Source organism: Neofelis nebulosa, chromosome 3 (assembly GCF_028018385.1).
Source record: "Neofelis nebulosa isolate mNeoNeb1 chromosome 3, mNeoNeb1.pri, whole genome shotgun sequence".
NCBI classification, from domain to species: Eukaryota; Metazoa; Chordata; class Mammalia; order Carnivora; family Felidae; genus Neofelis; species Neofelis nebulosa.
In genome coordinates, this window is record NC_080784.1 from 20,953,141 (window position 1) to 20,968,397 (window position 15,257).

Genomic DNA, 15,257 nt, shown 5'->3' on the forward strand with positions numbered 1-15,257 from the left:
AGAAAAAGTTAATCATATATGCTAGGTAGAACTGTTCACTTTATTTCAGCAATCATCATTTTTTTTAATTCCCATAAGCTTTGGAAAGTCATGTCTTAATAGACACAAGTGTTAGCCTATGAAACATATATATCATCTTAGGACATATGTCATTTTACAAAAGATGTATTATTGATCCTGTTTATTGATATGATCTCAACACCTCTGGATTATGAATAAAACTTTTCCCCACCTTTAACCTGATATTCTGATTCTATTGGGATGGGTTTGTACTGGATACTCTGTTCTCTTAATTTTTAATATAGAATCGTGTTTTGTGTTCAAGAAACTTAGTCTCATCTTTAATTTCTTCTTTGAAAGTATTTTCAAGATGATACCAGCTTCGCTGTACAGAGGAGAAACGTAAACTTGGATTCTTATATTGTTTTTTATTACCTTTCTTCTTCCTTTAACTGAAAAATAAAAATCCCCCACTTATAAACACTTTCACAGGATTAATTCCGTCAGTTAACTCTCTATCAAGGAACAAAGTCACCTTTAGCAGATGACAGAAAATAAAATAGATGGTGGCTATGTTTATTCTCTGATACTGTTACCAGACCCCAAAGGAACAGGAGGAAAATACTGTGCTTCCCTTCCCCGAAAGCAACAGATGTTTGTCTCGACAGAAGAAAAGGCCACTGCTCTTGAGCACCTAATCCACCTTTAAATTCTTTCTTTTTCCCACTTTGCTTCTGGCTCTGTACTCTAACATTTATAAACTTTCCATATGGCAAAGCAGATGAGAGTCCCTTGGGGCATATCTTGTAAATACAAAATGAAATATCATAAGTGATAAAATGTTATAGTTGTCTAATTCTTAAAGCTTCAAACATTTCCCATGGTGTCTCAACTGTGGCCTCATATGTATAGCCGCAAAACCACCCTCCTTTCTTTTGAACTGGAATAATTTACAGATTCTTTGCAGAATTTCAACCTTCAATTTAAGTAGTACAAAGAAAACAACATATCGATGGGGGAAAAAAAGAAGTAAAATATTTCACCTGGAAAACAATAAATGTGTTCTCTATAAGGTGAATGAATACAAAATAGTCCAAAGCTAAGAAAAAACTTGATGTAAATTTAAGAGGAGGAAAAAACACCAAGTATCAGTGGGCTTAAAAGATAAATCCCAAAATAAATCCCTGAAAATCCATTCACATTCTTAGTATTTAACCACAATCGAACAAGATAATACAGATAAGCAAGTAAAATCATCTAAATTAAGTCTCTTAAGTTTAAAAAAATCTGAAAACAATACTTGACAAACTTCTGGAAAAAAGTGAAACACCTATCGCCTGAAAATAAAGGTGGCGGTGAGGGGGCAGAATGTTGCAGTAAATATTCACTATTCATTTTACTAAAAACTACTATATAGGGAGGAGTTAAGATGGCAGAGTAGTAGGGGGACCCTGGACTCTCCTCATCCCTCAAACACAGCTATACTGACGTCTTATCACTTGGAACACCCAGGAAATCCATCTGCAGAAGGGCCCAGTGATCTCCTCAGTTGGAGGGACGGAGCTTGGTAGTGTTTGGAGCTCAAACTCTGAGGTTCTGTAAGGGCAAGACTTTCCCAGAGGGGAGCTGTGGTGTGCGCTCCTTGGGAGGAGGGAGCTGGCCCCGGAATGCATGTCGTGGTGTAGAGATCTCTGGGGCACACTGGGAGAGAACATTGCCCTTCCTGGAGTACTTTTGCAAGAGGGTATATTGCCTCCCTTAGGGCCAAAGACACTGCAGGCACCAGCCAAAGGCCTTTCATCAGCAGGGGACAGAGGTGCACTCAGAGGGAATATAACCTTTGCAGCTTTTAACAGTGCTGAACCATAGATTCTGTACACTGTGCAAGCGGAGGACTGTTTTCAGGGACAGAGGTCTTCAGACACAATGTGGAGAGGCTCTACTCAGAAGGAGGAAGGCAGGCCTTCCTGCTTTGAATCCCAGCCACGTGCCAAAGAAAAAATGCAAGAGAGCTGTGGCGCAGGGTGAGCTGACTACACTCACTATTCTGTGACAGCTGCCTGAACAGCATGGGGTGTGACATCCCTAGTCCAGGATGAGAGTCTGGAGTGGCACCATTTCCCCCCAACACCAACAAGGTGGACTTCAGGGAGCATCACAGCAGCCCCCAGCGGAGGCAGAACCCACTGACACCCAACCCCTACTCCCATACCTGGCAACTGCTTATTTACTGGAGGAAGACGGTCTCTGAGCCAAAGCAGAGGACATCTCCAGAAGACCAAAACAGGCAGCCCCGCCCCCGTATACATCCAGTGTACTGAAAACTGAGTGTTACAAAATCACACATGCAGTTCTTTTCTTTTTTCCTCTTTGCTTTCTTCTTTTTATCTTTTGGAATCAGGCTTATAGTTTCTTATTTGCCTTTTTCATTTCCTTTTCTTTTTTTTAATCATGCTTTTTGTTCTTTTCCTCTTTTCTCCTCTTCCCCCTCTTACTCTTCCCCCTTCCTCTCCCTCCTCCCCTCCTCCCACTTCCCCCCACCCCCACCCCCCATCCAGCTCCCCCTCCAGCTCCTCCTCCTTCTTCCCTCTCTCTTTCTTCGGAATCAACACAGTTTTTTTTTTTATTATCTGGCAGTTTTTTTGCTGTTGTTCCTTGTCCTTTTCTCTTTTTTTGGCATCAGGCTTTTTTCACCTCTTTTTTCCAGGACTACTTGAACAAAAAAATCAAAGCACAACTAGTTAAAGATCCAAACACTCCCCACTACAATCAAGGAGGAGCTCTGCAGAGGACTGACCAGTGGGGAAGAGCAGCCAAATCACAACAGTAGAGTGCACACAACATATACCAGAAACACTCCCTGAAGTGCCAGGCCCTAGATATTGCACCACACCTTTTTACTATAGCAGTACTCTCAGGTGGGGAAACATAACAAGCTTTTGAAATATGCAAAAGGCAGAAACTTGGCCAAAATGACAAGACAGAGGAATTCTCCCCAAAAGAAATGTCAAGAGGAAATCACAGCCAGGTACTTGCTCAAAACAGATATCAACAATATATCTGAACAAGAATTTAGAACAACAGTCATAAGACTATTATCATGGATTGAATAAAGGCATAGAAGACACCAGAGAAACACTTGCTGCAGAGATCAAAAACCTAAGACTAGTCAGGATGAAATAAAAAATGCTATAACTGAGGTGCAAAACCAACTGGATACAGTCACAATGAGGACTGAAGAAGCAGAGGAGACAACAGGTGATACAGAACATACAATTATGGAAAATAACGAAGCTGATAAAAAGAGGGAGAGGAAATTGTAAGATCATGATGAGAGCCTTAGAGAGCTTAGTGTTTCCATGAAAAGAAACAATATCCATATCATAGGAGTCCCAGAAGAAGAAGAATGAGAAGAAGGGGGAAAGGGTCATTTTGAAGACATTATAGCTGAGAATGTCCCTAATATGGGGAAGGAAACCGGCATCCAAGTCCAAGAAGCACAGATAACGCCCATCAAAATCTATAAAATCCGGTCAACACCATGTCATATCGTAGTGAAACTTGAAAATTATAAAGGTAAAGAGATTTCGGAAAACAGTTAGGGACAATAGGACCTTAACCTACAAAGGTAGACACATAAGGCTAGCAACACGTCTGTCCACTGAAACCTGGCAGACCAGAAGGGAGTGACTAGGAATATTCAATGTCCTAAATGGGAAAAATATGCAGCCAGGAATTCTTTATCCAGCAAGGCTGTCAATAAGAAGAAGAGACAAAGAGTTTCCCAAAAGGGAAAAAAAAAAAAACCTAAAGGAGTCTGCTTAAACCAGCCAGCAAACAATTTTAAGGGGGACTCTGAGTGAAGGAAAACAAAGACCAACACAACACAGACTACAAAGGACCAGAGAACATCACCAGAAACACCAACTCTATAGGTAACACAAAGGCACTAAATTCATACTTTTCAATAATCACTCTGAATGTAAATGAGCTAAAGGCTCCAATCAAAAGACCTAGGGTATGAGAACGGATTAAAAAAAATCCATCTATGTCTGCCTACAAAATACTCACTTTAGACCTAAAGATACTTGCAGACTGAAAATAAGGGGATGGAGAACCATCTATCATGCTAATGGTCAACAAAAGAATGCTGCAGTAGCCATGCTTGTATGAGACAAACTAGATTTTAAAACCAAAACTGTGACGGGAAATGAACAAGGTCATTACATCATAATTAAGGCATCTATCCATCAGGAAGATCCAACAATCGTAATTATTATGCCCCAAACTTGATAGAACACAAATAAATAAATCAATTAATAACAAACATAGAGAAACTCATTGATAGTAATACCATAATAGTAGGATGCTTTAATACTTTAATTACAGCAAAGGACAGATTGTCTAAGCAGAAAGTCAACAAGTAAACAGTAGCTTTGAATGACACACTGGACCAGATGAACATAATGGCTATATTCAGAACATTTCATCCTAAAGCAGCAGAGTACACATTCTTCTCTAGTACACAGTTAACATTCTCCAGAATAGATCACAAAAACTGTGTTACCAATTTGCCCATAACAGGTACAAAAAAAAAAAAAAAAAAAAAAAAAGGTATGATGCATTTTTTTTTTCAGATCACAGTACTATGAAACTTGAAATCAACCACAAGAAAAAAAATTGGAAAGCCCTCAAATACATGGAGGTTAAAAAACATCCCTCTAAAGAATGAATGGGTTAACTAGGAAATTAAAGAACTAAAAAACAGATGGAAGTACATGAAAATGAAAACCTGACAGTCTAAACACTTTAGGATGCAGCAAAATCAGACCTAAGAGGAAACTGCATTGCAGTTCAGCACTATCTCAAGAAACAAGAAATGTCTCAAATATACAACCTATTTTTACATCTAAAGGAGCTAGAAAAGGAGCAGCAAATAAAGCCTAAACCCAGCAGAAGGAAAATATTAAAGATTACAGCAGAAATAAACAGTATAGAAACAAAAAACAAAAAAAAGTAACAGAACAAATCAATGAAACTAAATGCTGGTTCTTTGAAAAAATCTACAAAATTGGTATAAACCCCTACCCAGACTTATTATAAAGGAAAGGGAGAAGACCCAAATAGATAAAATCATGAGTGAAAGAGGAGCAATCACAACCAACACCACAGAAATACAAACCATTAAAAGAGAATACTAAGAAAAAGGTATATGCCAACAAACTGGGAAATCTCGAAAAAATGGACAAATTCCTAGAAACTCACGCACTACCAAAACTGCAACAGGAAGAAATAGAAAATTTGAATGGCCCACATCCAGCAAAGAAATTGAATCAGCTATCAAAAATCTCCCAACAAACAACAGTACTGGGCCTGATGGCTTCCCAGGAGAATTCTACCAGACATTTTAAGAAGAGTAAACACTTATTCTTTTGAAGCTATTTCCAAAATTAGAAATAGAAGGAAAACTTCCCAACTCATTCTATAAGCCCAGCATTGGCTTGCTTCCAAAACCAGACAAAGACCCCATTAAAAAAAGACTATACAGACCAATTTTTCTGATAAACATGGACGCAAAAATTGTCAACAAGGTACTAGCAAAGCAGATTCAAAATACATTAAAACAAATATTTACCACGATCATTTATTACTCTACTGGTTCAATATTAGCATATCAATCAACATGATACACCACAATTTTAAAAGAACTACATTATCCTCTCAATGGATGCAGAAAAAACTTTTGACAAAATACAGCATGCTTTCTTGATAAAAGCCGCAAGAAAGTCAGGATAGAAGGAACATTCCTCAACATCGTAAAGGCCATATATGAAAGACACACAGCTAACATCATCCACATGAGCTTTCCTCCTCAGGTCAGTAATACAAAAGGGACGTCCACTGTAACCACTGTTGTTTAACATAGTACTAGAGATCCTAGCCTCAATAATCAGACAACAAAAACAAATAAAAGGCATACAAAATGCAAAGGAAGAAGTCAAACTTTCACTTTTCACAGATGATAGGATACTCTACATGGAAAACCTGAAAGACTCCATCAAAAAATGCTACTAGAACTGATGCATGAATTCAGAAAAGTCACAGGATATGAAATTAATGCACAGACATGGGTCACATTTCTATACATCAATAATGAAACAGCAAAAAGAGAAATCAAGGAATTAATACCATTTGCAATTGCACCAAAAACCGTAAGATACCTAGGATTAAATCTAACCAAAGAGGTAAAAGATCTGTACACTGACAACTACAGAAAACTATGAAAGCAATTAAAGAAGACATGAAGAAATGGAAAACCAATCTATGCTTGTGGATTGGAAGAACAAATATTGTTAAAATGTCTGTAATACCCAAAGCAATATACAGATTCAATGCAATCCCTATCAATATAATACCAGCATTCTTCACAGAGCTAGACAAAAAATTGTAGATTTTATTTTCTAAACATAGGGCCAACTAATCTTCAACCAAGCAGGAAAGAATATCCAATGGAAAAGACAGTCTCTTCAGCAAACAGTATTGGGAAAACTAGACACTACATGCAGAATAATCAAACTAGACCACTTTCTTACACCCTACACAAAAATAAATTCAAAATGGATGAAAGACTTAAATGTGAGACAGGAAACCATCAAAACCCTTAAGGAGAAAACAGGAAACAACCTCTTTGGCCTCAGTCACTGATACTTCTTACTCATCACATCTCAGGAGACAAGGAAAACAAAAGCAAAAATGAACTATAGGGACATCATCAAGATAAAAACTTCTGCACAGCGGAGGAAACAATCAGCAAACCTAAAGGGCATTTGATGGAATGGGAGAAGATATTTGCAAATGACCTATCAGATAAAGGGTTAGTATCCAAAATCTATCAAGAACTTACCAAACTTACCAAGAACACTCAAAATACAAATAATCCAGTGAAAAAAATGGGCAGAAGACAGGAGTAGACACAACTCCAAAGACTTCCAGTTGGCTGACACATGAAAAGATGCTCAACATTACTCTTCATCAGGGAAATACAAATTAAAACCACAATGAGCTACTACCTCATACCTGTCAAAATGGCTAACATTAACACAGATGTTGGCAAGGATGCAGAGAAAGGGGAACACTTTTGCACTGTTCATGGAAATGCAAACTGGTGCAGCCACTCTGGAAATCAGTATGGCATTTCCTCAAAACATTAAAAATAGAACTACCCTATGACCCAGCAATTGCACTACTAGGAATTTATCCAACGGATACAGGGATGCTGTTTTGAAGGGGCACATGCACTCCAATGTTCTTAACGGCACTATCAACAATAGCCAAAGTATGGAAAGAGTCCAAATGTTCATCGACTGACAAGTCTATTGAGAAAATGTTGTATATATACACAATGGAATATTACTGAGCAGTGAAAAAAATGAAATCTTGCCATTTGCAACAACATGGATGGAACTAGAGGATATTAAGTGAAATAAGTCAGAGAAAGACATCTATCGTATGATTCCACTCATGTGGACTTTAAGAAACCAAACAGATGAACATAGGGGAAGGGAAGGAAAAATAAAATGAGAGAGGAAGGCAAATCATACGAGACTCTTAAATACAGAGAACTGAGGGTTGCTGGAGGCTTGGTGGGTGGGGGGGATGGGCTAAATGAGTGATGGGCATTAAGGAGGGCACTTTTTGGAATAAGCACTGGGTGTTAAATAACTGATGAATCACTGAGTTCTTCTGAAACCAGTACTAACTTACTTGAATTTAAAAAAAATCTTTTTTAATAAATTAAAAAAATTAAAACTACTAGATGGGCATAGGTTGCCCCTGTGATGAGCACACCTACTACAATTATAGGAACTCTACTAATTATGCTGTATCGAATGAAATGGAATTGCGATCAGTGGCCAATAGCTCAGGAAAATATTTTCTATTACACATAAGTATTAAAATGGTTGTATTGAAGACAGTGTTTCAAGAGCATCCATAGATCCAACAGATTTGCCCTCAAGTTACAAACTATTTTCTGAAGGAGAACAAAAATGCTCATGGCTCTATTTTTCCTTTGTAATGTCCTAATGAACATTGTCTCTTTGTTCAATGACTTTTCACATCCTAACAAAGTGGAAAATTGAGATTGTTCAGATGGAAGCAGATATTTTGCCTTAATTATCTGATTAAGTGTTTCAAACTTCTGCTTTGCTATGGTTATGTAGACTTGGCCTCTATGTACTCAAGTTTGTTTTTTGTTGTTTTTGTGAGAGAGAGAGCGCATGAGCGCGCGCAAGCATGCACGTGGAGGAGGGGCAGGGTGAAGACAGAAGAGAGAGAGAGAGAGAGAGAGAGAGAGAGAGAGAGAGAGAGAGAAAGAGAAAGGGGGGGAGAGAGAGAGGGAGGGAGAACCTTAAGCAGGATCCACACCCAGCACAGAGCCCAATGCACAGGGCTCAGTCAGAACGGTGAGATCTTCACCTTAGCTAAAATCAAGAGTTGGGCACTTAAGCAACTGAACCACTCAGGTGCCCCTGCAGTGAAGTTTTTTGAGTCATTTAAATGATTTTAATCCTTGTTAATATATCTCATCAGGGTTGTTTTTTGTTTTTTTTTTTTAGAAATAGGGTAATTTGTGCATTTTCTCTTAAAATTAATATACAGTGTTTTAAGGTGACAACTTTACTAATATGGAAGATAAAAATATAAATGTGATTTAGTCCCCACCCACAAGGAATTCAGACAAACATACAGATTTTCATGTAAAAACATATGAACAGTTCTGTAACTATACCTTTTTTTTCTTTTTTTAATGCTTATTTTTGAGAGAGAGACAGAGCACAAGTGGGGGAGGGGCAGAGAGAGAGACACAGAATCTGAAGCAGGCTCCAGGACTTAGGGCTCGAGGTCACAAACCACGAGATCATCACCTGAGCCAAAGTTGGACGCTTAACCAACTGAGCCACCCAGGCACCCCTATAACTATTCCAATACTATAGTTACATATAATTAAGGTTTGAACTGTAACAAAGATCTATGGGCACCCAGAAGCCGGAGGTGCTGGTCTATGCCATAGTCATATTAGAGAAGATAAGTTCAAGTCATTTATAAATTTTATCAATGCTGTGCATACGTTTACAGAATTGGGGATCAAACTAGAAACCAACCCACTCATTTCCAGTAGACACTTAGCATCTCACGGTAAAATGGGCTCTGGCCAAATATCCATAAATCTTGGATCAAATAAGCTGGACCACTGCAGTGTAATAAAAAGTGTATTTGGGATTTTTTTTTCCTAGTTCATAGCACAGAGCTCCTACAACACTTGGAATTTCCTGAGTGATAGGAGTTTCTTTCATTTTTGATTATAAACCCCTTCAACAATACTTGAGTTTACTGATAGCGAGATGATTAGAGCTGGGTCCCTAGGTATCTTCAGGATGGGGGCTGGTTGCCAGAGGCATCAACCACGTGATTAGAGGGCTGGAAATTTCAGCCTCCCCCACATTGATCTCTGGAAAGGTGAGACATGCTGGGGGTTAAGTTTAGTCACCAATGATGTCATCTATCATGCTAACACAATGAACCCTCTATAAATACTCCTAAACAAAAGGTCTCAGAGAACTTGTGGGTTGTTGAATACATCAAGAGGCAGGGAGGGTGGTAAGCCCAGAGAGGGCATAGAAGCGCCACTTGACCCCCATTTCACACGTTGTCCAACGCATTTCTTCTGGCTCTTCCTGAGTTATACCTATATAATAAATCAGTAATCATGAGTGAAGTATTTTCCTGAGTTCTATAGGTCTAGCAAATTACTTTAACTGGCATTCATGGGAATCCCCAGTTTTATAGTCAGGGCAGAAATGTGGGTAGTCTGAGCAGCCCCCGTGGGGCTGGCATCTGAAGTGAAGACAGTCTTTTGATACTGAGCCCTTCTGTAAAGTCTGACACAAGCTCCGGGAGTTAGTGTCAGAAATGAATTGAATTGTTAGACTCTCTGTTGGTGTCAGAGAACTGGAGAATTGGTGTGAAAAGGACACCACATTTTCAATGTCAGAAGAAAAAAAAAAAACCTCTCAGCTACATGAACTTTAGCAATTCCATTTCAGAGTTCATTCTGCTTTTAGACATGAGAAATATGATCAAAAGCCAAAAGTTTCTATGCTAAACTGATTAGCTATTCCTCCTCTGAGATTCAGTATTGACCATATTATATTACAATTTTCTGATTATTGATCCACCTCCCTCCCCTACAGGAACATGAATTCCTGAAAGGTAGGAATCATGTGTTACCTTCATTTGCCACATAATGGGCAATCAATAAATACTGATTTAGTAAAAGGAAGACATTTCTGATGGGAACCCTAACATCTTACCTCTAAGCAGAAGCAAATTATCATTTACATAACCATAACCTCTCCTTCAAACTGTAATGAAAATTGAACTAGAGAAGATTTGGAATGCCACAATAACTCTTTGCACCTGGGCAGAACCTATAAGACTATTTACAATATCTGAAAAAGTTATAGAATATTTACGTCTATAATGCACTGAAAATACTAAATGCTAATGAGCATAGGGAGTGAGTGAAAGTCTCATAAACTGCTGGAAGAAGTACAAAATGGTGCAACCACTTTTGAAAACAGTTTGTCAGTTTCTTAACAAGTTTAACATATTGTTACCATAAAACTCAGCAACCACACTCCTGTTATTTACCCAACAGAAACGAAAATATATATACATATATACGCTTGCATGCAAATATTATAGCAGCTTTCTGCATAATCACCAAAATGGGGAGGGGAGAGCCAAATTCTATCAACTGGTGAATAAACTGTGGTACATTCATACAACTGAATTTTACTCAGCAATAGAAAGGAACAAACTACTAGTACTCAACATGGATGATATCAAAAATACTATGCTAAGCGAAAGAAACTAAAGTCAAAAACACACAAAGCGTATGATTTCATTTATAAGCCATTTTGGAAAAGGCAAAACTAGGAAGAGAATGCAGATTAGTGGTTGCCTAGGGCTGGATAGCAGGGAGCATACGGATTGCCAAGAGGCACAGGGGAAATTTTGGGGGTGATGGGAAATGCTCTATATCTTGATTATGGTGGTGGTTAAGAATTACATACATTTATCAAAACTCACTAATATAATCATTTAAGAAGGAGGACTCTTACCATTCAGAAATCATACCTCAATAAACCCTGACTGTAAAAAAAAACTGCCATCTGCCATTTAATCTTGCTATTTCTTAAGTCGGAAAATATTTGAAATATCACTCCAAGTTTTGGGGGTTTGCCCTTATTACATGTTTCCAGGACATGGAAATAGAGATTTCCAGTAGTAGACATTTCTAACTTTGTATAGTATCAACCTGAAACGTGAAATTAAAATATTACTTTTACTTTATTATATCTTGCCATATTAAGAAGGTTGTGATTGAGGGTGGAGGTAAAGTGAATCCCTTTTACAATTCTATTATTTGATACTTTATTCTAGTAAATAAAACCAAAATATTTTATCTTTAGATATGACTTTACAATCAACCATGATACCAGATGCAGGAGTTTCATTATTTAAACCAGCTCCATCCATCAGTAGGAATAACTGAAGAAACTTTGCAACCCAGAGTAAAATATTCAGGGGTCCTGGCCAGAGTTTCTAACATTCAACGGCACCTCTGAAAAGCATCGTCACCCTTTAGAACGTATTTAGTTTGATGCAAGTTCTGTAGGGTTTCTCCTCCAAATCCATCAATAGTTTCTTTATTAATATACAACTATCAGAATTCCTCAACTAATATTGACAACACAGACAAGGAGAAAATCTGTGTTAGAAACCGAAATGGCACAAACCTTTTCTGACTAAGGGTATGGACTTTCAAATACTGTTTACCCTCAGAACCTCAGAATTAGAATGGAATGCACTCTCCTCTAAAGTATATTCTGCTTCCAATATTAAGATGTCTACAGAATTCTAAGTAAGATATTTTAGGTATTAGTTAACCAGTACCAATTTTCAAAAAGCAGAAAGAAAAGGAAAGACACAAAGAAGGAACTCAACTTTTTCCAAGTGGAAAAATACTGCTGTACATTCTAAATAATGGCCTGAGAGAATTCATGCTTCTCTGTAATTCTGAACACGGCCTCTCTAGATTTCAGGATTTAAAGGGAAAAAAGGAACACAGATACCTGAAGCCCTGTAATAATGATTTATCTTACCATCTTATATCCTTGTCCCTGACAGATTTTGACTTATTTCCACGTTAAAGTAAGGTGATAGGCTTCTCACCTGATTCTTTCCTTGACCACCAAGAACAGATCATTCATTTTCCTCAAAACCAAGTTTCCTTCTTCACTCTATTTCTGCCAATTACACGATTATTTAAAGCAGTGTAACGTCTGACTCTTCCACATCCAATTCCAACACGCCATCAGCTCCCCAGCCCTTCTCTAGGAATGTCTCCACACCACCTTTCTGCCTTCACCACACTTCACCCAGACCAGGGCTACAATGCTCATTTGGCTTCCCCATCTCACATTTTTACTCACTCAATCCATCCACTGTTTGTAATGTAATCCTCTTTCCCAAAGAGCATGTGGTAGGTCATTCTCTTACAGAAAAAAATTCCAATGGCTCCCAACTGCCAAAGATTATAATGTTTAACTGGTCAAAACTTACAACACTTCAAAATACAACTCATTATTTCCAAAATTTTGCCACTTGTTCCCTAAATTAACCCTCTATTCCAAACTACCCTGCTCTTCTCTTTATAACATACTCTATTCATTACAAACTCAGATTTTTGCCGAGAGAAAAAAACAAAAACTCAGAAACAGCATGGCTGAACTTCTTTTAAGGAACATCCTTCCGACTCTTTTCACAATTGGGAACTTCTCATTCCTCAGTGCTAAGTTTAAGTCCCTTGTACTTGGTAAAGTATCCACAGCCCTCAGTGTACTCTCTCCTCAACACGTGTGGCACGCATCAGCACTATTCCTGTGGGTCATAACATATGTCATGATCTATCGTGTGTCTATGTGTATAGGACAATATATGCAGTAATATGGAGATTAAATACATTTATATATGTTATGTACTTACGTATACTTATCAATTTATATATGTCTAACATACAGTTGTATATTAATATAGTGTTAAATTTATTCATTTTTATGTTTTATATGATTTCATTACAGATTATGACTAATATGTTATATATTATATGCTAATTAAAAATTAATATATTGAGATTGGCAAATATATATTGTTTAATATTTATATTTTTTATATTTATATGTCTATTACACATACACGATCATGTTTATATGTGTATATGTGTGTGTGTATATATATATATACACACACACATATATATATGTGTGTATATATATATATATATTCACATACAGATTGATCATCTTTTCTCCCCAAGAGGCTATAAACTTCATATACTAATATTTTTTTGTACACCAAGTGCAAGTTCTCAAAGAAGATGACAGCAGCATAGGAACACAAGGAGAGAATGGGTAAAGGAAACCAGGACAATTGGCAGCTGTGTGAGAAAATTTAAACAAGTTCCTACCTCCCACTTGCTACACCTACCATTATATTAATCCAGGATCTGCATGAGGCCATCAGATGGTCCTGGAGATGTTCCTATACCTCCTTCTAAAGGGCAAGACTTCAGCAAAGAAAGCGTGCAAGCGACCTCTCAATCATGAGTCAGGGAATAGGGAAATAGGTGCACTTTTCTAAGTGCAGACTGAAGTAGAATGTGAGTTAATATTGGTGATACATAAGATTAAAAAAACATGGAGACAAAACAAAGATTTAACAAAGAAATTCAACTAAAAACTGTCAAAAAAAACAAAAATTCATCTCACAACCATTAAAGAAGCTCAGATTAGAGTACATTTTGAAATACTTAGCAAATTATTGAATGCTTGTGGTTGATTTGTTTTTTAATGATAATGGCTAATACTGACTGTGGTGTACTAAAATACTCATTCTTACCCTCAACTGGTATATTGGGAAAACCATTCCATGAAAACCTTGGAAATAAAAATCAAGACTGGAAATTTAACTTTGAACTCAGTGTTCTTACTTTTAGAAATCCAGTCTAAACAAACTCCAGCCAAGACAATACAGATGTCTCAACATTTTTTGTAATAGCAAAATTTGAAAACAACCTCAATACTGAAAAATAGAATGGTTAATATCAATTATGGCCCAGCCAGTGATGAAATACTAGGTGACAATTTACAATGTAGGTTTTGATGAATATTTAGCAACACAAAAATTTTTCAAAATATCATGTTAAGGTAGAAAAGATACAAGTGTGTGTGTGTGTGTGTGTGTGTGTGTGTACATATATGTAATGATTCCAATTCTGTTTTAAAATATGTACAATAAAACATTCTGGAGGAAACAGGCCAAAGCGTTAAAGACAGTAACAGTTTTTACTTTGTGTCTTCTATCTTCCACCAACTCCTTTACAACTTAACATGAATTAATTTAATAATCCAAAATAAAGGTGAAGGTCTTCCTTAAAAAAATCACAGTTCTGAACGAATACTAGATCTCTGCAAATGTAGTTTATATAACGGAAGCTGTAAAATAGCTGGGTACTAAAGAGGCCTTTGTATGCAAATTACTTCTAAGTAGTGCAAGGCCAGCTCCTACTGGGAACTGGACCACTTTCTAATTTAGGAATTTCAGAGAAACAAAGTCCCCTTCTGACTGGAAAAACAGCAAGGGAGGCTCACAAAGCACACAGAAATTTGACCTCTGCATTCTTTTGTGTCCTTTGTAAAACAGAAATAAGAGAATTGCTACCAAAAAGACCAACAAAACTACCCAGGGAGAGTGTAACCAAAAGCAGAAACATGAAAGGATTTTAATCTAAATTAAAAGAATATGATCTAATTACAAGGGAATATTCCAATGGAGTGTGTGTATGTAAGATTCATGTAAGAATCTAATGTTAAGAATTTACCTAAGAGAAAAAGAACCTCTATGAAGCTGTGTGTTTGTTTAAATTTTGCTCTTTACACATTTTTAATATAATTGCTGCCACCAAGCTGTTTGACTTTGGCAAGTCACTTCACGTCCATGTTTTGAGAATAGTGCTAGTTAAAAACATGACTGCCAGAGCCAGAGTGAGATTGCAGTTTTCCTCTTCTGCCTCTAACTCTTTGACTATGTGAGATCAATGACCTTCTTCAGACAGAAGTTTCTACCTGTAA

General features: G+C 37.3%; 1 pseudogene; it reads left to right on the forward strand.

The window, feature by feature from the left end:
• The first annotated feature begins 3,464 nt into the window (after positions 1-3,464).
• Positions 3,465-15,257, forward strand: part of LOC131507952 (SWI/SNF-related matrix-associated actin-dependent regulator of chromatin subfamily E member 1-like) — an 89,978-nt pseudogene continuing 78,185 nt past the window's right edge.